Source organism: Zeugodacus cucurbitae, chromosome 2, assembly GCF_028554725.1.
Source record: "Zeugodacus cucurbitae isolate PBARC_wt_2022May chromosome 2, idZeuCucr1.2, whole genome shotgun sequence".
In the NCBI taxonomy this organism is placed as follows: Eukaryota; Metazoa; Arthropoda; class Insecta; order Diptera; family Tephritidae; genus Zeugodacus; species Zeugodacus cucurbitae.
The window spans coordinates 42,366,795-42,392,475 of record NC_071667.1 but is presented as its reverse complement, the minus strand read 5'-3'; the positions used below and the strand labels follow the sequence as shown (position 1 = coordinate 42,392,475).

Below are 25,681 nucleotides of genomic sequence, written 5' to 3'. Positions count from 1 at the left end.
AATTTAGTGTTTCTGACGTTTTTCTTTAGTGAGTTAACTCACTTTTAGTAATTTGCAACCTAACCTTTGTATGGGAGGTGGGCGTGGTTATTATCCGATTTCAACTATTTTCATAGTGTGTGGTGGGGTACATAGGAGAACCGACTGCAGAAAGTTTGGTTTACATAGCTTTATTGGTTTGCAAGATATATATAAATAACCGTTTTGGGGGCGGGCCACGCTTAGTTCGATCCTTTATTCCTAATTTTACTTCTATAACTTTATTTATGGCTTAGTTATGACACTTTAAAGGCTTTTGGTTTTTGCCATTTTCAAGTTATCCGTTGCACGGACAGACAGACATTCGGATTTCAACTCGTCTCGTCATCCTGATCATTTTGATATATATAACCCTATATCTAACTCGTTTAGTTTTATGACCTACAAACAACCTTTATGTGAACAAAACTATAATACTCTCTTAGCAACTTTTGTTGCGAGAGTATAAAAAGCATACATTGTAAATTTTTTAAACGCTAAAATGATTTTACTGAAGTTGTAGTACATATAGCAGTTTAAATTCAATTGTTTTCTAAGTAACTACTGGTGCTGTACTGGAATCTGTATAATATATATTGTAGATGTAATTAAATGAATGACAATGACATTTATCACATCGTGAAATCTCCTCCATATAGATAACCTGCCCTAAATAACAATATGTATATGTAATGTAAGTATGGAATGCCTTTGTTCTATTTATAGTATGCAAAAGTGTGGAACAGTAAAGGCTACATCATCTACAGCCTTTAAATTATTTTTTCTTTCGCTCTCTGTTCATTGGCTTTGGCACATTGCTACCGAATCTCTAATTAGGTCGAACCATATTTTCTCTGCTGGCGATTTCATTTGTATTCTCGAAAATGTAAATAATTCAATTTAACTTAATTGGGCGTCTCCAGTGCATAATTACTTCGAGCGAAATCCCACTTTCGGCGACAATATGACGCGAAAGCTTTTACTAAAGAAGACGTTGATTTACGTAACGTATGTGCATGTGTATGTAGGTGTGTAAATAAGCCATTTATTATTTTACTTGTAGCGAAATGTAAATTGTCCATCAAATTAGATAAATAAAAGTATGTTTTTTTTATATTACAGTTAGAGTGGCGCAAGGGGTACAAACTAATTAAGTATAGTAAAGTAGGCAAATGTGGACCACCAATCTTTTTTTGGTATAAGTATAGTTCACCAAATACATGCAATAATACAATCAAATTTATTTGATTAAATAAAAAAAAAACAATTAGTTTTTATTTTTTTTAACAATAACTCCAAGCACAAAATATATTATAAACCGAGAAAAAACATAAAAATATCCAAAAAGATGAAAAACAAGTAAGGAAAGGCTAAGTTCGGGTGCAACCGAACATTTTATACTCTCGCAATTTATTGCTATATTTTTATTAAGAAAACACACAATTTGACCCATATATTCGGCATAAATATATTTCACAAATTAACCGATTTATAAGCTATTAAGCTCATCGTTTTATTGAAAATCCTATAATTAGGTATTCTCATATATTCATATATAAGGGAATTTATGACCCGATTTTAACCTTTTCTGGTACAGAGACACACTATTAGAAGAAAAATATTTCCTCTGAATTAAATTAAGATACCTGAGAGATTTACCGAAATTTTCGGTGAAAAGTTACCATGGGGCACTGAGTTCTTCATGTTTGATATCCGGGGTATTGAAAAGTTATAGTCCGTTTTCGACAATTTTTTCACAAGTAATGCCACAGATCATATACAGTATTTATGTAAAGTTTAAATTCGCTATCTTTATTGATTTCTTATGATACATATCTTAGAAAGAATAAGATGGAATTCAAAAATGAGTTATATGGAAAGTAGGCGTGGTTGTGAACCGATTTCATCTATTTTCCACACGTGTCATCAGGGTGTCAAGAAAATATTATATTCCGAATTTCATTGAAATCTGTCCCGTAGTTCCTGACATATGGTTTTTGACCCATAAGTGGGCGATTTTCCATTTTCCATTTTGTAAAAAAATCTCAGTACAGCTTCCTTCTGATGTTATAGCTGTCAAATTTAGTGTTTTTGACGGTTTTTGTTAGTGAGTTAACTCACTTTTAGTAATCTTCAACCTAAACTTTGTATGGGAGGTGGGCGTGGTTATTATCCGATTTAAACTATTTTCATGGCGTGTGGTGGGGTTCGACTGCAGAAAGTTTGGTTTATATAGCTTTATTGGTTTGCGAGATATATACAAATAACCGATTTATGGGCGGGGCCACGCCCACTTCCCCAAAAAAATTACATCCAAATATGCCCCTTACTAGTGCGATCCTTTATTCCAAATTTCATAACTTTATTTATGGCTTAGTTATGACACTTTATAAGTTTTTTAGGTCCGATTTTGCCCATTATCGAAAGCTACCTCCTCAGGGTGCCAAACAATACATGTTCCAAGTTTCGTTAAGATATCTCAATTTTTACTTAAGTTATCCGTTGGACGGACAGACAGACATCCGGATTTCAACTCGTCTCGTCATCCTGATCATTTTGATATATATATATATATAGCTATATAAACCAAACTTTCTGCAGCCGTTGCTTTTAGCCGTTTCCTCATACAGTCAAAAAATTAAAGAAATCGGATAATAACCACGCCCACCCCCATACAAACGTTAGGTTGAAAACGACTAAAAGTGGGTTAACTTACTAACAAGAAACGTCAGAAACACCAAACTTTACATAAGAAATGGCAGAAGGAAGCTGCACTGAGATTTTTTTACAAAATGGAAAATGGGAGTGGCGTCGCCCACTTATGGGTCAAAAAACATATCTCAAGAACTACTCAACCGATTTCCATGAAATTCGGTATATAACACTCATGACACGGGTGGAATATGGGCGTAATCGGTTCACAACTACGCCTACTTCCCATATAACTCAATTTTGAAATGTTCTGATTCGCTCACTTTATAATACATTAGGAACAAATGAAGATAGCGGAATAAAACTTTACACAAGTATAATTTTTCGACAAGTGATGCTACAGTTCAAATACAGAATTTATGCAAAGTTTTATTCCGCTATCTTCATTGGTTCCTAATGTACATGTATATTATAAAGGGAAAGAATCAGTTGGAATTCAAAATTGAGTTATATGGGAAGTTCATCCGTGTTAATTTATTTGATTTTTCTGATATTTAACTATTATGAAATATCTCCCAAAAAATATTTAATTCGCCTGAGGCTCTTTGAGAAAATTCTTTCGCTATCTCCAAATATGTCCCTTTATTATGACTTAGTTATAGCAATTTATAGGTTTTCGGTTAACGCAATTTGTGGGCGTGATAGTGGTCCGATTTTATAATTTTTTTCTCAAGTTTAAGCTTACAGGGGCCGTTGGACAGACATCTGGATTTCAAATCATCCTGATAATTTTAATGTACAAGGTCTATTAAAAAAATATGGTGAATTTAAAAAAAGCAAACAATAGTGTTCAAGTGTGCTAAGAAAACGCAATATTGTTTTTTCTTTTAAATTTAGTAGTTTTAACTAACAACATTATTCATTTCCCTATTTATTTTTATGTTTTAAAAGCTATTGTAACTTGAGTACGAATCTGTTTAGGGGAAATAAAAAGGAATTTTATAACGTCATTCAAATAGCGAATTTGCTATAAAAATGGCAATTTCAAATCCGAAAGTGTTTAAAACCAGATTTTAATTTGAATAGTCATGAAGAATTTTGATAATTAATTTTAAATATTAACTACTATCTGTAATGTATTGTATTTTGAGCGAAAATAAACAAATTCTTAAAGAAATTACGTCAGCGTTTGCGGTTAAATAAACATGTAATCAGGATTGCCGGTAGAACTGAATTAAGAAAACTAAAATATGGCAGTGAACGCTTGCTTAAACTCAAACAATTTACCTAAATTTCGTAATGTCTTTTCGAACTTAATGCATCATGCCAAAGAATTCTACACGTCACGTGCCACTTTAACATAACCAATCCAATTACCGAAAACTTTGACAGGTTGACAGGAGATACATATTCGAATGGGGTTACAATCCACCCCTAACAACTTATGAAACAAATTCAGAGAAGCAAGGAATACTACCTCATTCTTCTGCGAACCCCAGTTCAAAATAAACTTAACAACATCTTGTTACCTTTACATTTCACAACTTTTACAAAAGATCTTATTGACTATTAACTTGAACACAAAAATACACACAAAACTAGTACTCGCCTTATTTATCCCACTGCAATGGGGTAATAACAAAAGAAATTTAACCTATGTGAAAACATACTCCCAGTATTTTCTTAAAATCCAATAAACTATGTAAGTTACGCTTACATTACAAAACGAAAGTGGCACAAACGGTAGAAATGAAATGAATGGAAAAGGTGTGTTGTTTAATATTTTGGAGTTTGGGTGAAGGAAAAAAAGCATTGTTAGATATTCAAATCACATACAAATATTGCGAACTTGTCAGGTTTTCTGTCTGTATTATAAATAACAATATTAATATAACAACATCTGCGTGATGTACTCGGAAACCCGATTTTCATATCGAACCAATTTGACTTATTTGAGGGCAAATATTTCCATTTTGGGGGCTAACTTCGAAAAACGGAGAACATGTGGATTCAATCTCCTGGAAAGTAATAGTTTGGTCTAATACCAAGCCGAATGTTGGACAGTGTAATAAATCAATCTAGAAATGAGCACTACTGTATAAACATGTTTTAAAAATGACTTACCTTCAGTCGTTTTCTAGTCCATATTTCAGTAACTGAAAAGGTAAGAATATAAATTATAGTTTCAACAAAAACAGCATTACTAACGAAATTAAATAGATTAAAACTAAATATGTATGTAGCTACCCTTCCATTTGTGTGTCACTCCACCTCGCACTGGCTTCTATAAATCCAACTCTAGCAATTTATAAACTATAATCATAAACATATAAACACAAACTTTTTATAGCAAAACTTTTAGGTTTCATTATTTAACATATTGCTTATGGATTTATTACATATGCAGATCCAATTATATAATCTTCATTATCTGTTCGTTATCACTATAGGTTTTCATCTTCTTCCATATGCCTTACATCAGAAATTACATATCTATCGCTTATGCGTGATGCAAAACAATAATACAAGTTCTTTCATTATCCAATCCAATGTTGGTTTAATATAAAAACTTTGCATGTAAAATAGTGGTTTATTATACATAGAAATGGTGTAGAAAAACCTGAAAACTTGCTTTTATCCTTATACAAATGATGCAGTAAAGGGAGATAGTTTCACACAGTGTAAACTGTCGTAACGCATGTTCTGAGAGTGTATCCTTTTAATTAAAGGCTTTGGTTTGTTTTCCTTTTTTTTAGAAAACTTGTTTGGTAACATATTTATCGTATGGTTTCGAAGAGAAGAGAGATTAAATTTATCATTTCTAGAATTTTGATGTATGCATATACTTCTAGTTATTATTAAAAATACTTAAATTAGTCTTATATAATAAATGATTTTCAGTTCGTTATAGGGAATCTTAGATATCATACATATTCTTAATATTTTTTCATTCCTTGCGCTATATTTACTTTGGTTCATACCTCGCATATTTATATACATAGGTATGTGTCCATGAAATATTGTGATACCAAATGATAAAATCAAACAACATCTAAGGAGGGAGAGGCGTTTGCAATGTCGCCCGCAACGATATTATCCGTTCCAACGTTGTAAATCTTCCATCATATCTGAATCCTAAATAATAACATGGCTACTGTTACCGCGTATTATATGTACATACATATGTACATACTTAAATAACTACTTATGCAATAGTATTGGTACACACGTTTTATATTTTTGCTCCTTCGGCTCACAAATTATTATTTGTGTGTCCAGTGCGGGTCGTTGAGGAGAATGACAAAAAGGAAAAAATCACTTGAGACATCTCAAATACTATTCAACCAACTTTATAAAACTACCGATATACACACAGATATATCTGTTTATACCGAATATTTTTTATTAGATACATATATGAAGGTAGTCTTGTTAGTATAAATGTGAATTATTTATTGCCGTCCCCCAACATGAAAAAGTACTTTGTATAAGTGTAGAAAAACAAAGGGTCCGGAAAAATGTAAATATTTATATATGTATGTAGAAAAGCAGATAAATAGTCGAAGTGAGGTGCTTGAATGAAAAGAAAAAGAAACTGTTGCAGCCATATTAACTCTGGCAGCATGTATGTGCATAGAGGCGCGTGCTGTGGCATAAATGATTGTGTTTTTATGTAATTATATTTTACATAGCGCTTACCCTAACAAAAGGATATCTGAAATATTTTAGGAAAAACGATGCTGAAATAATATTTATTATTTATGTTTAGTCATTAATTTCTGCTCAATGAAATTTAAATCACATTCAAGTATTCATTTCTCCATAAACTACTTTTGCATTGACATATGTACAAGATACGCTATGGTACACTTGAAGAATTAAATATGAAATAGAATATAGAATGAAATACCTTAATTCTTATCAATATAAAATAAGCTTTACATAACTTAGTTATAAAATATAATATACTAGCAGACCCGGCCACACGTTTTTGTGGCTAAGGTATACATTAAATTAAGTTGGTCCAATCTTGGCTTCGGCGACGATATTGATTACTCGAGGTTGATTTATGTTACAACTCACACTACTATTAATTGCAAAGTACAGACAATTTTAAATAGTTTGGGATAATTGACTACGTCATCCTGGTTTGTAGCTGTGTCAACTCTCTTGGACCGAAATTCTAAATTGTCGCATTAAGATCATCGATATCTTTTTTTTACCACCAATATAGGTCATTCAATCAGTCATTTATGGTTATCATATTGAGGTTTCATGTCAGGAAAACTTCTCTTTCGAGTAAATGAAGTGACAGAAATCTCTTGGAAATGCTATTAATCCATTGAGGTGTCAACTGCAAACTACTTCTACAATCGCAATTTGATATTGTTGCAAAAACACTCATATGTTAGTTGTTAATTGGCGATTCTTTATGTGTCGCCACAAATTAAATGATTTTAGACATGCGATTAGCCCCCGTCAGTAACAGTTGCTTCAGGAATAATTGGAAGAGTCTGGCGTAAATCACCTGCTAACAGAATCCTGGCTCCACCAAAAACGTTCATCGACAATCAAGATCTTTTAAAGTCCTATGCATTACCTCCAGCGACTTCTTGAATATTTGTAAAATCTTCGTTATAGCGCTATTTTTGACGATTTTGCCGACTGGTGTTTCGTTCATTTGCAATTTAGGAGTAATTTCAAGGCCGAATGTGCCGTTTGTTTGCATACTAACAGGTGGCAAGTTGCCCCTATTCCCGTTAACCTTGGTGGTGAAAATGAGTGAAATTGGTTCTGGAATTACATCAGCCCTCATATACTATATATGATGATTTTCTATTGGACTTTATGCCGAATATATGGGTCAAATTGTGTGTTATCTTAATAAAATTACATCAATAAATTGCGAGAGTATAAAATGTTCGGTTGGACCCGAACTTAGCCTTTCCTTATTTGTAACAAGATGTTTTGGGCTATCGACACAACCTTATACAATTGAACTATAACAGAAATATTTTAACAAAGCAACAATGATAACTTTCAAAATATTATTTTTTTGTTTTCCCTTTTTATATTTTTCTTGTCAACTCGAATAAAATTCTCTTATTATTATCTTCCTCGCAAACGAACAACGAACGAACAGCAATTTTTTTTTATGTTATATTATTATCAAGCGACAATTTTTTTTAATTCCGCACAGGACCATTCAGTAGGGAATCGACCGCGCGAGTGATCTTAACCCGTGATATCTTTTGAATGGAATGTCAGAATCTAATTATTCAAAAAGTTATATAAAGGTTTTGAAGCGATCTTAAATAATAAATCATTTATTTCTATAAGGATTAATACTAAGGTATAAATAAAGAGCCTTTTCAAGCAGTGGTCTTTTAATTAATTTTTTTCGCTTATTGTGACAAAACTATAATAGTTAGAGATATGATGTCGCGACGAGATAATGATAAGTTCTACAAAATTGTAGTACATCACTTTGTTATATCTTCATTCTTTTTCGCAGCATTCGCGATTAAAAAAAGTTTTTTGGTATTTTTTTTACATTATCGGAGTTTTGGTAAGGAACCCTATTTTTTTAAACTAAATATAGCCTATGTCACTCAGGGATATTATAGCTTTCCAACGGTGAAAGAATTTTTCAAATCGGTTCAGTAGTTTCGGAGCCTATTCGAGACAAACAAACAAAAAATCAAACCTTTCCTCTTTATAATATTAGTATAGATATAGATTAATAATAACAAGACATATGACTCAAATTTCAGCGTTGCATATGTGATTTGGGTACTTTCAAAAAATTTGACGTGATAAACCGATATACTAACTAATAATTGATTGTGTTAACATGCTTTGCTGTCGTGTTTGAAATTTAATAGCTCTTATCTCTAGAGACCGACCGATTAATCGGCCAGTATCGGCCACAAAATTCAGCCGATTCTTTCTACTTCTTTCGGATAAAATTCATTTCTTTACTTTTTTTATTTCTTTAAAGCATAAAATTTGAATTCTTCTGTTTACCATATAAAGCACAGTGATTTACATTTGACTAAACTAATAAATAACCTCGATGATAATTTAAGTCTAGTATAAAGAAATTAAATTGCATTATATTGAAGGTTTTATTTAGCACTGCTATAATTCGATTTATGTCAAATATTCACAGTATTGTTTAACAACTTGGTAATAATATCATAATATCATAAAGCCACTATTATTGAAGCTTTCGTAACTATGAGAGTCTATTTTTAAAAGTTCGGCATAGACAGGATCACTTAATAATCACTAGATGCTGTCCTGGACTATAAGGTGCATGCAAAAGAACCTTCCAAACAATCTTCCGAAGTTTCTATCGAGTCACTATCACTATGTGACACCTTTCAGAATGCAAGATATAAATGACATCTCTTTGAAAATAACGGATTATTTTTACTAGACCTACTATTTTCGAATATTGACCTTCCTGCTCATATTTGTCCTTAAGGGATTGCATGGGTTTTGTCGGGTAAAAAATGGCCTATTTTGAATAATTTTTTTTTACAATTATTTATTAAATCCAAACTTTTTTCTGTCTTATAGATATATATTTAAAGAATAACTTCTGAAATTTTCATAAAAAGAAAATTAAAACTCCTCCATTGAAACGTCATTTCCGGTGACACCTCGGAAAAAAGGTGCATCCGCGTCGTCAGCATAACTCTTGACAGGATCATCCAAAATGAAAAAAAAAAAAACAAAAATAAGTGTTGTAGGTAAGACCATAAACTCGGTAAGGAACGAAGGAAAGACAAAAAGAAAGAAAAATTGGAATTTTGGCACACATTTTTCCAAAAAAATAATAATTTCAGTCAAATTTGCTTCACATATTTTTATTTTAATAGTTGTAATTGAAAAAATAAGAAATCCTTCGTTCAAGCACGAGTAAATTGTATCTCGAACACCTATGCAAAATTTCATCAAGATCGGTTGAGTACATTTGACAACCGACTTTGAAAACATGGTTCTGAGAAAATTAATAAGCAAAAAACAAAAAAAAGGATTTTTGAATCCACGAAACCCATGTAATCCCTTAAAGGAAAAAAGCTATATTGCTGATTCGTTTTGAAAAAACGTGAAAACTTATTTTTTCTTTCAACATATGTATATATATATTATAATAATAATTTATTTAGTTTTGAATATTAATTAAATTAATAAACAACTTCATATTTACATATGAACTGAGTTGTTTACTTATTTTGTAATGTTAGTTGTCTTGATTTTTCTTTTGTTACTAAACTAATTTACTAAATGAAGTTATTGATGAAAGAATCGGCATCGGCATCGGCAAAAAATTTGGTATCGATCGGGCACTACTTATCTCATATATAAGTTTCCCCATACGTATGTATGTGTTGCATTTACTCATCCAGTTGATCATCAGATAATCCCATTCGATCGATAGATAGGTTCAGCCGAGCTTCACTGAATTGTACTTAATGTTTCAATGAAAGTGATTTGAATTAAAATATTTGATGCTTAAGTAATGTACTTTAAGTAGATATTTTATAGAAATTTATGCGAATATATTGTAATTAATGTGGTAAGAATTTACATTAAACAAGCATTAAACTCGATTGATTTAGTTGAGATTTCGCTTAGATATGTATCTGAATTACAAAAATGTGTTGAGATAAATACAACTTTTTCTATGCTTGAGTTATATGGGGATAGACACGAAACTTTCACGATGTTACATATTCTCAAATTGAGCTCTAACATGGAAACAATTAAAACAAGTAAGGGGAAGTTAAGTTATACTCTCACAAATCATAGAATACATTTTTTAAAGACAACACAATTTTACCCATATATTCTGCATAAAGTCCACTAGAATAACGAAAACCATCATATATAGTATACAAGGGCTGAGGTAATTCCTGAACCTATTTCACTAATTTTCACCATCATATCTAAGACTATATGCTCACTTAATTTGGCTAGGATATTTCACATATTACCCGATTCATAATGTATAAAGCCCACCGTGTGTTTAAAAAACCTATAATTAGGTATATGGGAGATAGTTATGACCCGTATTAACCATTTTTGGTACAGAAACACACTATTAGGAGAAAAATATTCCGTCTAAATTAAATAAACATATCTGAGAGATTTATCGGAGTGGAGCTTCTTTTTTGCCATATAGTATTTTAGTAATTTTCAACATAATCTAGTATATATATGCGATATTTTTTTGCATTATTAGGCCAAATTAGCCATGAAGGCTGATAGAACAAAAAGTTTTTGTGATATAGCCCATTCGCCTTGTTCAAAGAGGATTTTGAGTTATTGGTGATTGAATCTCTATCTCTCGGTTATACATACACACTATACCAATGTTTTGCCATCCTCTCAATTAACAGCATACAAGTAATTCGTAGTCTACATAGCAGCAGCTACTAGTGCCGAGCTTATATCTGTGCCCTTTGTATGAGTTAGCAAAACATGTCGTATGTTAATGCACTCGATTGGTGGCCTGCCATTAAAATAGTGATCAATAAATTGTGAGCAATAAATATTACATTTTATTCCGAGCCTTGCTGTACCTTATTTTATTTTTAAGCGCTATATGTGTATATTCTCTCTTATTATGATACCAAAATGCTACTCAACCATTTATTTCGTTTGCGAGTCAGTTCCATACGCCTACCACGCGAATAAATTGAATACTTTATAGGTTTAATCGGACGATTTACTTTAATTTTTTAATTATTACATAATTTATTCATTTTTAATGCAGAGGACTAGCTAACCCATTTAAATATTGGTTACTAACAGTTGGTTGCCATATAGGAGGTATCATCTCACTGTGAATCTAATATACGTATTGGTATCTTCAGAAGCTCGACGTTCTTTCTATAATATCAAACTGACTTTAGCGCAATTTGTTATATATTTAGGACTGCAATCCGTTTTTCTATAATCTTGTAGTATAAATATTTACATTTGCTCTTAGCGTGTGGTGGAAAAGCGTAAATTTTCATATTTTCTCTTTATTTGGAACTGCTAATACAAACAAGAAGTGCAATTTTCGTCTAAAAGGTTATATAAATTTATGTTAGAAATTTTACCCTTCGGTTACGAAAATAATGGAAGGAAATGTAATAGAAAATATGTGGTGCCTAAACAGTTTACACTTCAATTTTGTGAAGGCTTTTTAAAACGTTCAAACAATGTGTAATATAAAAGAATGGTATACTTCAAAAGGAAGAAAAATAAACAGTGGCAAGAGTATCGATAGGCGGTTTAAACGTATGACAACGTCTGGCTATGGTTGCCATATAATTAAATTAATCGAAATAAAATTATCAAAAAGCATCAAACTTGAAAAACTGTTAAGGCGCAAGTATACAAAATAAATTTAATAAAAACTTGTTAAAGAAATTTGATTTTATCAATTAAAAATTTTAAATAGTTCATATCTGATAAAGAATTTATGAGTTTGGTATCCCTGTTCAATAGGATGGTCGAGATTGAAATGTTCACAGCTCGTAAAATTTCTGAGGCAGGTACATATATATATGCATTGCTGAACGAACCCTTTACCTTTTAGTGAAACTTATTGTCTTAAAAAATTTCTTGTGTGCCGTTTTCTCGCGCCATGTATTCTCTGTTTATGTTGCACTGCATCAGTTGCAGGAAAATATCAGTTTTTTGTTTTAGAACACACATTAGTTTCGCTTCATTTTATAAACCAAAAATATCAAGGAACTCGGCTTTTACTGTTAATACCGTCCATGACGATACATTTCCTCAGCAGGGAAGAACCCATGTAGTGCGTGAAAAAAGTGAAAGTGAAATACTAAAAACTAATATTAAAAATGTTGTGTATACTCTTGTACATATATACATACATATATACTTATGTATATAGTATAACTTATGTTGAACAAACGGCTGGATGGAACGATTTTGTCCCGAACCAATTTAACGAATCCGCAATTACATACAACGAAACAAAAATACTCTTGTTTATCTTTAATTTAAATACTTATTCGTGTGTTTATGTAAATATATATATATATATATTCGGAAAAATATGTATATATACATAAACATAAAACTGTTCATACAGGTAGTTGAAAATGCCACATGCAAAACTGGTTGAGCATTAACAAACGTTTACTTCTATACCATTGGCTTAGCGCGAAATGCGTTTAGCATATGATATGAACAACTGGCGGTAGAATGCGCTAGTGTAATTGTAATTTCCTGATACAGCAATATAAATGTCTGATCACCTCGAGTAGTTTGATAAGAAATCACATAGAGCTAGTTTTTTCCGACCGAGACAAAAATGTGGTATATGCCATATCTAAGTTCATTCAACCAGCACAAATGTTGTAAAGAACAGACAAGCGAATAATAAATTTATAAAGCACGGGAATACTATAGTTTCATTGGCAACCAATTACACTGTGCAAATTTTAACGGTTGCTTGTGTCACCCAGAAAAAAATGAGTTAGTTATATACATAATATAAAATGATCAGGATGACGAGTGGAGTTCAAATCCGGATGTCTGTCCGTCCGTATGTCCGTGCAAGCCATAACTCGACTAAAAATTGAGATATCTTAATGAAACTTGGTACACATATTCCTTTCCACCCTGATGAGGTTGGTATTGGAAATAGGCGAAATCGAACCATTGGCACAAAATGGCGAAAACCGAAAACATATAAAGTGTCAAAACTATGACATAAATAAAGTTATAAAAATAAAATTTGGTACAAAGGATCGAACTAGGGCGGGGCATATTTGGATGTAATTTGTATAGGAAAGTGGGTGTGGACTCTCCCCCTATTCAATTTTTTTTGTACATATCTCGTAAACTACTAAAGCTATATCAACCAAACTCTCTAGAGTCATTTCTTTTAACTAATTTAATAGAAGAATTCGGATTATAACCACTCCCACCTCCCATACAAAGGTTATGTTGTAAACTACTAAAAATGCTTTAATTCACTAAGGAAAAACACTAGGAAAATTTCATGGTTAGGATGGTACAGAAGAGCGGCACTCAAATTGGTATACAAAATTTTAAATAGGCGTGGCTCCCCCTACTTATGGGTCAAAAACCATATCTCCGAAACTTCTCGACCAATTTCAATGAAATTCGGTTCATGACATTTCCCTGGTATCCCAATGATATGTTTTGAAAATGGCCCAAATCTGATGACTACCAAACCTACTTTCTATACACCAGAACTTTGAAGTCGTTTTCTTCTTCTTGACTGGCGTAGACACCGCTTACGCGGTTATAGCCGAGTCCAAAACAGCGCGCCACGCATCCCTCCTTCTGGCAGTTTGGCGCCAATTGGTTATTACAAGCGAAGCCAGGTCCCTCTCCACCTGGTCCTTCCATCGGAGTGGAGGTCTCCCTCTTCCTCTGCTTCCGCCAGCGGGTACTGCATCGAATACTTTCAGAGCTGGAGCACTTTCATCCATTCGGACAACATGACCTAGCCAGCGTAGCCGCTGTTTTTTTATTCGCTGGACTATGTCTATGTCGTCGAATAACACATACAGCTCATCGTTCCATCGTCTGCGGTATTCGCCGTTGCCAATTCTTAAGGGACCATAAATCTTCCGCAAAACCTTTCTCTCGAAAACTCCTAGTGCCGTCTCATCGGATGTTGACATCGTCCACGCTTCTGCACCGTAAAGTAGGACGGGAATGATGAGAGACTTGTAGAGTTTGGTTTTTGTTCGTCGAGAGAGGACTTTACTTTTCAATTGCCTACTTAGTCCATAGTAGCACCTGTTGGCAAGAGTGATTCTGCGTTGGATTTCCAGGCTGACATTGTTATTGGTGTTAATGCTGGTTCCCAGGTAGACGAAATTATCTACAACTTCAAAGTTATGACTGTCAACAGTGACGTGGGAGCCAAGACGCGAATGCGCTGACTGTTTGTTTGACGACAGGAGATATTTCGTCTTGTCCTCGTTCACCACCAGACCCATACGCTTCGCTACCTTATCCTGTCTGGAGAAAGCAGAACTAACGGCGCGGGTGTTGTTTCCGATGATATCGATATCATCGGCGTACGCCAGTAGCTGTACACTCTTATAGAAGATTGTACCTTCTCGATTTAGCTCTGCAGCTCGTATTATTTTCTCCAGCATCAGGTTAAAGAAATCACACGAGAGTGAGTCACCTTGTCTGAAACCTCGTTTGGTATCGAACGGCTCGGAGAGGTCCTTCCCGATCCTGACGGAGCTTTTGGTGTTGCTCAACGTCAGCTTACACAGCCGTATTAGTTTTGCGGGGATACCAAATTCAGACATCGCGGCATAAAGGCAGCTCCTTTTCGTGCTGTCGAAAGTAGCTTTAAAGTCGACAAAGAGATGGTGTGTGTCGATCCTATTTTCACGGGTCTTCTCCAAAATTTGGCGCATGGTGAATATCTGGTCTGTTGTTGATTTTCCAGGTCTAAAGCCACACTGATAAGGTCCAATCAGTTTGTTGACGGTGGGCTTTAGTCTTTCACACAATACGCTCGACAGAACCTTATATGCGATGTTGAGGAGGCTTATCCCACGGTAATTGGCGCAAATTGTGGGGTCTCCCTTTTTGTGTATTGGGCAGAGTACACTGAGATTCCAATCGTCAGGCATGCATTCTTCCGACCATATTCTACAAAGAAACTGATGCAAGCACCTTATCAGCTCTTCGCCGCCGTATTTGAATAGCTCGGCCGGTAATCCATCGGCACCCGCCGCCTTATTGTTCTTCAAGCGGGTAATTGCTATTCGAATTTCTTCACGGTCGGGCAATGGAACATCTGCTCCATCGTCGTCGATTGGGGAATCGGGTTCGCCATCTCCTGTTGTTATACTTTCACTGCCATTCAGCAGGCTGGAGAAGTGTTCCCTCCACAAACTCAGTATACTCTGGTCATCAATAACTAGATCACCTCTGGGGGTCCTACAGGAGTGCGCTCCGGTCTTGAAACCTTCAGTTAGTCGCCGGATCTTTTCGTAAAATTTTCGAGCATTACCCCTGTCGGCCAGCTTGTCAAGCTCTTCATACTCACGCATTTCGGCCTCTTTCTTTTTTTGTCTGCAAATGCGTCTCGCTTCCCTCTTCAGCTCTCGGTATCTTTCCCATCCCGCCCGTGTTGCGGTCGATCGCAACATTGCGAGGTAGGCAGTCTGTTTTCTCTCCACTGCGAGACGGCAATCCTCGTCATACCAGCTGTTTTTTTGTCGTTTACTTTACAATAAATAATGTAAACTTGTGATGATATCGGAACAAATCTTTGCACAATCACTGCATTTATAGTCTGGCATCGCCCTTCTAAGAATCGTCGAAATAGAACCATAAATTTTCAAGGCCCCATGTATCGAACATGAGGACCTCAGTGATTGTTTTACCGAAAATATACATATATAAGTCCCTTAGATTTTTTGAAGAAATTGAGAGGGAACATTTTTCTTCTAATAATATGTCTCCGTGACAAAAATGAGTGCAATCGGGTCATAACTTCCCCTAGATCCCATATACCTAATATTTGGAATTTCAAACTTTCATTGGACTTTTTACCGTATATATTGGTTAATATGCGAAATATATCAGCAAAATTTGTGAGCATATAATGTTGGATAAAATGCAGCTAGGTGGCAAAAATAGTTGGAATCGGTCCATGAATTACCCAGACCCCATATACTATATATTTATATTGATTTTTGTTTCCTAATGGACTTTATGCCGAATGTGTGAGTCAAATTGTGTGTGTATTAATAAAATTATATAAATAAATTGCCAGAGCTTATAATGTTGGGTTACACCGGAACTTAGCCCTTCCTTACTTGTTAAACATTAAATTTGTTTGAATTATACTTCATTTGAACACTTTACTTAAACTGAAACATGGAATGGAAACTGTTTCGTTAAACATTGAATTACTACGTCATAACTGAATTTGTTGAGTCTTACAAATGCATTTGGAAGACCGAAGAAGTCTTGAAAACTAAATAAACGAGTTATATATATTATCTAAGACAGAGATCGTAAGCAAGAGAAATATTTCCAGATTTTGGCAAAGCTTTAAATTATAAAATGTTGCAAATGAATTTAATATTAATTATTCGACAATTTCAATTGATTTCACTCATATTTGTTAAATGATAACTTTTAAATATACGAGTATACAGACTGTTTCAGCAACTTACATTTATATTCAGTACAAAGTTCACTATAATATTATTATTTATATAGTATGTTGGGACATGGGTAATTCGTGGACAGATTTTACTAATTAAATCGTATTAATGTTTAGTACTTATAACATTTTTTAAGGAGTTTGGCGTAATTATTATGACATGATTTATGATTTATAATGGGGTTACTTTTTCAACGACCGACCAATAATTTCGAGTGTGTATATTTTACTGAAGTAATATTAATGCCTGTAGATTTGAAAATAATAAATTGTATTTCATTTTGATAAAAAATACCAGTATAATTTTGTATTTTTTAAACTATTTATATAGGATATAGGGAGCCTTGAAAAGTTATGCTCCGATTTCGGGAATTTTTAAATGAGCAATGTCACACCTCACCAAATGTCTTTCTTCTTCTTTATTTATATATTGTAAAGTGAAGGAATCAATAAGGCCTCCCTGATGTTCCTCAATTTTACATTTATATCTTTATTTAAGGTTTGTTATTATATTTATAGCTTTTGTTCGTGTTCTCTCCGTAACATCAGGCTATTAGGAAAATAGGTACTTGCGTATTAAAGCCATCGCAGCAAGTGTCAAAATAAGCGGGCTTCACTCGCACTAACATTTTCTTTATTTTACAAGATGATTTTTTTTAAATAAATATTGTTACATTATGTTATATAATGAGTCTGTTTGTTATTTAATATTGCTTAAGTATTTAAAATTTATTATTAGCACTAATGTAAATATTCAAATATTTTTCATTGACAAAAAAGTGTAAAAGTGTACATTTTTATTATTTCTAAGTTCCTACGACTTCCGTTTCAAACATAAAACCAGAAACTTTCTTATTGAACTGACTATATACGCATTTGATCAATTGGTATGCATAAAAAAATCGGAACACCTACACATGTATCTGTCAGTTTTCATGTAAATAGAAGTTTTGACTTTTGATCCACTTAGAAACTCATATTTATAATTTTATTACTATATGTTTTCCGTTTGACTTTGTTATGTACATGCTTTGAAATTTTTAATACGCCCGAGATGTTGAAAGTACATATATGTGCAATAAAACGCATACAAACATATGTATATACGTAAATAAACATATTGATATAAATAAATCATATGTATATACATATCAATATTTTACAATGCTTAGAAGCGTGGTGAAATTGCAATAATACACAGGAATGTTAACAAGTATGCTCGTAAACGTCACGTATGTATTGTGACACCCAAAACCGCAATATTAAGACCCCCAGCCCTAGCAACGTTTCACCTATACACGACACGTTCCTCTGACTACCATAGAGAATGGGCGCTATAAGTTGAGCATTGTGTATATCGTTTCGTGAGTGCTTATTAAAACATTAACAGCAAATAAAATTAGGAGATTTATAACGAATTAACATTTTAATTAAGAATATTTATTGGTTCACTTTTTATTCATGAAACGAACAGCAGAAGATCAACAACATAAAACCATTATATTATTGATATTTTAAACTTCAAAACGTAGAACAGAAACAATACAATAATTTAAATAATTTAAAAGCACAGTGGCGGAGGAAAAATTAATTTCAATCCAACCAAGTAAATAATGCCAAACTGCAGATGATTAAATAAACTGGAAACAATTTACCGCTGTCAATTGATTTGGAACACACATTATTTTGCTTGGCACGGCTCGATATATCGTTCAGGTTCACGAATACATATATATGTTTGTACATATGTACATATAATAGTATATTGAGTCCGTGAGTCAAAGCAGATTTCGAAATTTTCGCAAAAACATATACATATGTACATGCAAATATAATATGGAAGAAAGCGTAAGAACCGTATGGGCGGTAATATATACATATATTTATATAAGATAAATTAATACAAATGGCACTGCCCTGTAGAAAATTAGCAACCAACTTCTTAAAAAAGCAAGAATCTGATTACGGATCACACACTGTAGACTTTATATGCAGTGTAATGCATTTAATTTATAGAACCACCTTTCACCCATTCTGAAGAGTAAAAATTATCTTATCACGTTATCTTATTTGCAGATTCGTATATGAAATATTGAAAATGAGGGTACTCAGTTTGAACTTCGAAATTGTATATACTTTTTAAAATAAGATTACTGGAAAATGTAGAACTGATTTACATACGTACCTATACATACATATGTATATAATCTCTTTTTAGTTAAGACAGGGAAAATTAAGTTTCAGCTTTAAAATTGATTATTGGGTAAAATAGTAATACTTTGCCTACATAATGTTTATTTTTGGAAAATTATTTCCATGTTTGCTTCCTCGAATGGCTCCACTTTGCAAACATAAAGGTTAAAATAACTAATGGAAATAATATCTGTAATAATGCATATGGAGGTAGACTTTGATGAGATAAAAAGTACATAAATGTCATAAGCATTATTTTATATATACCTTATGAACTCGATTTCACTTTTGAAATATGAAATCATTAATTTTTCTAAGTATATATATATCTTTAAATGCAAGTCTTATTTCTTAAACGGGATGGGATTTGCAGTTAAAGTATTAATAAAAAGAAACCACCGCATAGCTCCCAAGGTTGTCATCGCATGACCGAAGCTATGAACAAAAGCGACAAAAAAAGAGCAAACAGCTTGTTGATATCCACGACCTAGACATCTCCATAAAGTAAATGACAGCCACTGTCAGCAAAATTGATTTTATCTTTTAAAGTTTAAATGTTTATTAATTTTTTTTTCTTCCATCATTAGCATTCATTCCATATATTCCATACAAATTGAAATATGCCGCCGGAAAATGGTGACTCAATAAGTTGAACAATACCGTCCATATGAAAGAATAGCGTGCCAGTGCCGACAACGAATAACTTCATTTGGCAATCAATTTAAATGAACTGGCTGCTGTTGATCCCCTATTGCAGTTGAATAAACTCATTGAAAATTGGCATGATGGAGCTTCCAGACAAGATTTTTGTACTGCTAATTTATAAATCATACTACCCATAGCGGTGCCCAGTGCCACAAATCATATTCGCAATACTCGTAAATGAGAAAATCAAATGACAAGCAGATGATGTTGATTGGCACAGACGACGCGATCTATTCAATATACAGTTCAAATGACGATGGATGCATTTTTCCGCATATTTTCATCAGGGATGTTACTCACATTGTTCCCTCTAGCATCGAAATTACGAAAATCATTACTCCAAGTTCCGACTTTTGAAATAAATTCCAAGAAATGTACTATAGAACAAAATGAAACTGGCCTCACCATTGTGGCTAGCCAGTTTGGCACCAAACACAACGTTTTATTACCCTCGTAATAATAATATAGTTGCCATTGTGTACATTCATACAATTGTATTGTATTTGAATATGCATATATACATATATTTATATTGTAGAGAACAAATAATATACTTATATTATTCGTATATATGCAGTATATATATTTAAGATATAAATAGTGGTTTAAAATTATAAGTAAAAATCATAATTGTTCTTAAAATAATGAGAACTTTCTGCAGGTTTCATAACTAACTAACTCAAATATCAAATTACTTTTTCTATAGAATAATAAGTACATATAAATGCTGTGAGTAGAAAATTATTTTTAAATTTTATTTTTACCAGCAATTACGATAAAATAAAATTATTTCTAACATAATGAAGGTCTTTTGAATTTATAGCATTATGTTTAGTTAAACTAAAAAGGCTTGATTACTGCCATACAAAAGACTATTTATGAGTATTCTGCTGAATGACAGTGAAAGTACAGCACCGATTACCCAATCGACGACGATGGAACAGATGTTCCATTGCCAGACCGTGAAGAAATTCGAATAGCAATTACAAGAACAACAAGGCAGCGGGGCCGAGCTATTCAAATACGGCGGCGAAGAGCAGGTGCACGCATCAGCTTCTTTGCGGAATATGGTGGAAGAAAGCATGCTCGACGATTGAAATCTAAGTGTACTCCGCCCAATTCACAAAAAGGGAGACCACAATCAACGCCAATTACCGTTATAAGCGTTGCATCGCTTATAAGGTTCTTTCGAGGTACTATGTGAAAGACTAAAGCCCACCGTCAACAAACTGATTGGATGTTATCAATGTGGCTTTAGACCAGAAAATCTACAACTGATCAGATCTTCACCATGCGCCAAATCTTGGAAAAGACCCGTGAGCAACACCAAAAGCTCCGTCAGGATCGGGAAGGACCTCTCCGAGCCGATCGGTACCAAGCGAGTTTTCAGACAAGGTCTATCTCACAACAACTCACTATCGTATGACTTCTTTAACCAGATGCTGGAGAAAATAATACGAGCTGCAGAGCTAAATAGAGAAGGTTCAATCTTCTATAAGAGTGTACAGCTGCTGACGTTCGTCGATGATATCGATATCATTGGAAACAACACCCGTTGTCAACATCCGATGAGACGGCATTAGGAGTTTTCGAGAGAAAGGTTTTGCGGTAGATTTATGGTCCCTTAAACATTGGAACGCTGTAATGATGAGCTGTATGTGTTATTCGACGACATAGACATAGTTCAGCGAATAAAGACAGCGGTGGAAGCACCAGGTGTAGAAGGACGTGGCTTCACTTGGTATTACCAATTGTCCCCAAACTGCCAAAAGGAGAGATGCGTGGCGCGCTGTTGTGAACTCGGCTATAACCGCTTAAGCGTTGTATACACCAGTCAAGAAGAAGAATAATTTACTTATTGAGATATACTAAATATACTTACATGTGACCTTTCCAAAGTAACAACCAAAACTTTTATTTCGCTGCATCAAGTAATGGTTCAGAACAAAGAAAAAATTACTTTAAAAAGATGTTAACGATTGCTTTTATATTGCGTCATACCATAAACATGCGCATTTGTAAAATATATAGCAAAAAACTTGTCACGCAAGTGAACACGGGACCGTCACTTCCTATCAGGATGTCGTTGTAATATTAATGGTATGAATATCAAGAGAAATTATATTCTATCCTAAAGATGTATCACTTTCTGCCATATAATATGGATTTCGTATCAAATTAATAAAATATTTATATAAAAAACAATAAATTATATAGCATGTGATTTTGAAGTTTATTTATGTATATATCTATGAGTTTAGATATTAAAAATATATTTATACCCCCGAAAATGTTGCCCAGAGTATAATAGTTTTGTTCACCTAACGGTTGTTTGTGTCACCTAAAAGTAAAAGAGTTAGACAGGGTTATATATACCAAAGCGATCAGGGTAGAGTTGAAATACGAATGTCTGTATGTCCGTCTGTCATACTCCTTGGCTATAACCGATAACCTATAAAGAGTTTTAACTAAGCCATAGTTATGAAAATTGTATTTGGTACAGAGTATCACACTATAGAGGGCATATGTGGACGTAATTTTTTTTTAAGTGGTCGTGGTCCCGCCAAATAGGTTATTTGTATGTTGTCGCAAACTACAGAAGAAAACGGCAGAAGAAAGCTGCGCTCAAAGTTAAAAAAAATGGGCGTGGCGTCGCTCATTGTTGGGTCAAAAACCACATATCAGGAACTACTTGACCGATTTAAAGGAAATTCGGTACATCATAATTTTTTGACATCTTGATATTGCCAATAGGAAATAGACGAAATCGGTTTACAGCCACTTTCCTTATATCACCATTTTGAATTCCACTCAGACCACTCCGGCTTCGCACGGGCGTAAAAAAACATTTCAAAAGTTATAAGTTTTTACACACTTATAATACTCTCCCATACTATGTACTTTGCCGTTTCTTACGTGGTTTCATTTTAAAAAAGTACAATGAGCAAAATTCGAACATGAAATTATATTTTATTTGCAATGAGCTAAAACTTGATTACGACCTATAGTATGTTGTGTCCGTTGTCTTTCTCTCTGATTATGAAGGCGTTAGGAACGCTCAGAGTTCGACGGACTTGTGCGAGCTTGTATATTTCTAATATTTTGTTCTTCAACCCGCTGCATACGCTCCGTACTCGACTCTCAAGCGTGCACTTGGCAGTTTTTGAAATTTTGTTCATCATGCTACGAGCACTCATTACTCGACTCTCTGGCACGCGATTGCGATGCGAAAAGAATGACTTGCAAGACGATTTTCAGTCTCAGATTAAGATTCTTCATCACGGAGTCTTTTTGATACCTTCAGGTGGGAACTATTTCCTGAAAGTTGAGATTTTGGCAATAAATATAGCCTAGGTTAGTCGGGGTGAATGTAGCTTTTCAAGCTTTTCAGAAATACGATGGGCCTTATACCTTATAAATCAGTTAGTATGTGAAACATCTTAACCAAATTAAGTGAGTGTTTAGTCTTGGATATATCCAATATATTGTGCCTTGGTGGTGAAAATGAGTCAAATCGGTTTATGAATTACATCAGTCCTCATATATATTTATGATGATTTTCGTTATTATAGTGGACTTTATGCCGAATATATGAGGAAAATTGTATTATCTTAATAAAATTAAATTTATAATTTGCGAGAGTATCAAATGTTCTGTTACACCCGATTTTAACCCTTCCTTACTTGTATATATTACTTATGTTCATTAATGGCCGATAAAAACCACATATGGAACATATATAGAACTTATCTGGAAAAATATACATAAAACATACTAACAAAGAAAAGTCAATTACAGCATTTTGGTCTCTTTCATTCAACAAGTGTAAGAAACCATTTACTAGGAATAGTAGGAACATTTTTGGTTTCTAAAACATTAGTATTACATAGAGCAATTAGTAAAATATTATTTTTCCTATTATTATTCATATACGTATACCCTTTCATCTATTAGGTTTAATTTCATTAACTAGAGAAATTCTCCAACTACATAATCAAAATAGTTCTGCGTATATTAGTTAGCCTGTACTGTATATATAATAGCACTGAAAATTCATATAAAAACGAATAACTTTCACAGAGTTAAGAAAATTAGGTTTCATGTTTTAATATCTTACTATTTTAAAAACGTTTAAATGCAATATATTTGACACCTCATTTACTAATTGATTACTTTTTTTGAATGTTAATGTAATTAAATGTTTTATTTTTACTGAGAAAGACATCTCAGAATGGCCGCTAAAGAACTAGTACCTGTAATAGTCAGCAATTTTTTAAGTTGTATGGAATATTCTTCTCAGGTCGACTGTACATCTTTAACATTCAAGTATATACATATTAATATATTTTGTTGTCTGAAGCTCGAAGCTAATACCGTCACTACCGGTTAACGTCAATCAACGGCTATATTCCATTACTGGGAGCAACGCACTTGTTAAAAGAAATGTACTTATACCAGCGGGCTAGCAATCTGACATGCGTTGTATATTGTCTATTGTTTGATGTTGCACATTGTCAGCTATTTCTATTCTATTCGTGTTCAAGTTACATGTTTTTTGTAAAATTTTTAGTTAGACAAACTGGCAACAGACTTTATGTTCACACCAACTTTTTATATAGATATTGTACACTAACTTTAATATATAATATTTTATTAATGTAAGTCCTCTAGTTGATACTATTCAGTATTTCTTATCGGAAATGTGCTTTCCCATGTTTGGATATAGAATATTGTTGTGAATTGAGAGCTGTACGAATTATCAATAATGACAAATTTACTAAAAAGTGAATTATTCGCATTTTTATTCACATATTTATATGATTTACACTTACCCAAGAAAATTAATAACGATTTTTTTGACTGAGATGTTCTGCCATTTCGGCTTTCTCATTATTCTCCATATCACCAATTTAAAAAAATTCGATATTATCAATGCATGCAATGCAGAGCACTAAAAACCAATGCCAAGTGCATATTCTGCATCCCCAATATCAGTCATAATATTTTTCGTGTTTCGGAAAGGCAGATACTAAATGTCACATTCATTCAACAGCCAGTTGCATGGGCTACACTAGCGACGATAACGCTTCATTCGACCCGCCATTGAAAAGAGGCGTATCGAATATTACTCATTAGTAAACTACGTAAGAACAACAACAAAAGCCACAATAATAAGCATAGTAACGATAATTTTTACGGCGAAAAAATATATGCATGTTTCTCTGCATATAAACAAGCAATACAGTGTATATGGAAGTTGTCGTCTTTACATTATGCCTCACTGCCTACTGCCGATGTGATTTGTCATTGCGCTGTTGTCCCTGTACTTGTCTTTTTTGCTGCACTGTTACGTCGCACTTGACGACATCTAGCACATATAATTTATTAACGAAATTATCGCTTAAACAAGCCATGCCGGCACGCCTATCAACTACAAGCAGACACGCTATAACTTCCGATATTTTTTTATTTATTTATTTACTTTTAACGTCGTTCGCTTTAGAGCATGTTCACACTAATATTCAATTTATTATATTATATATTATTTTACAGCTAAACAATAGCTGACAGCAATATATTTATTATTTTTTCTGATTTTTCATTATCATGATTCCATGATTTTCTGATTTCTTGTACATTTAAAAAACTGCAGCAAAAAAAAATTTAAAAACAATATAATAATCAAAATTACTAGAATTGTTAGTATGTATTTGTTGGTAAACTTAATTTGGTATGAAGTAACAACAATGATGTTAAACGATTTGAGGGAAACTTGATTATACTATCACACTTTTAATTAATTTTAAAATATGATTATGATCTATAATAATCCTGTGTTGCGTGGTTTCGATCTGAGTTAAGACTAATACCAAGAGTAAAGAGTTTCTCAAAATTCGTCTG

At 33.3% G+C, this 25,681-nt stretch overlaps 1 long non-coding RNA gene across 1 annotated transcript in view; it reads right to left on the bottom strand.

Annotated features, from left to right (window-relative positions):
* Positions 1–25,327, bottom strand: part of LOC105217106 (uncharacterized) — a 144,688-nt gene extending 119,361 nt beyond the window's left edge. The window contains exons 1-2 of the long non-coding RNA XR_003752716.2: positions 24,613–25,327; positions 4,795–4,826 (exon numbers count right to left, since the gene is read on the bottom strand). This is a non-coding gene — a long non-coding RNA (uncharacterized LOC105217106). The remainder of the gene's footprint in view (positions 1–4,794; positions 4,827–24,612) is intronic.
* Positions 25,328–25,681: the final 354 nt, after the last annotated feature.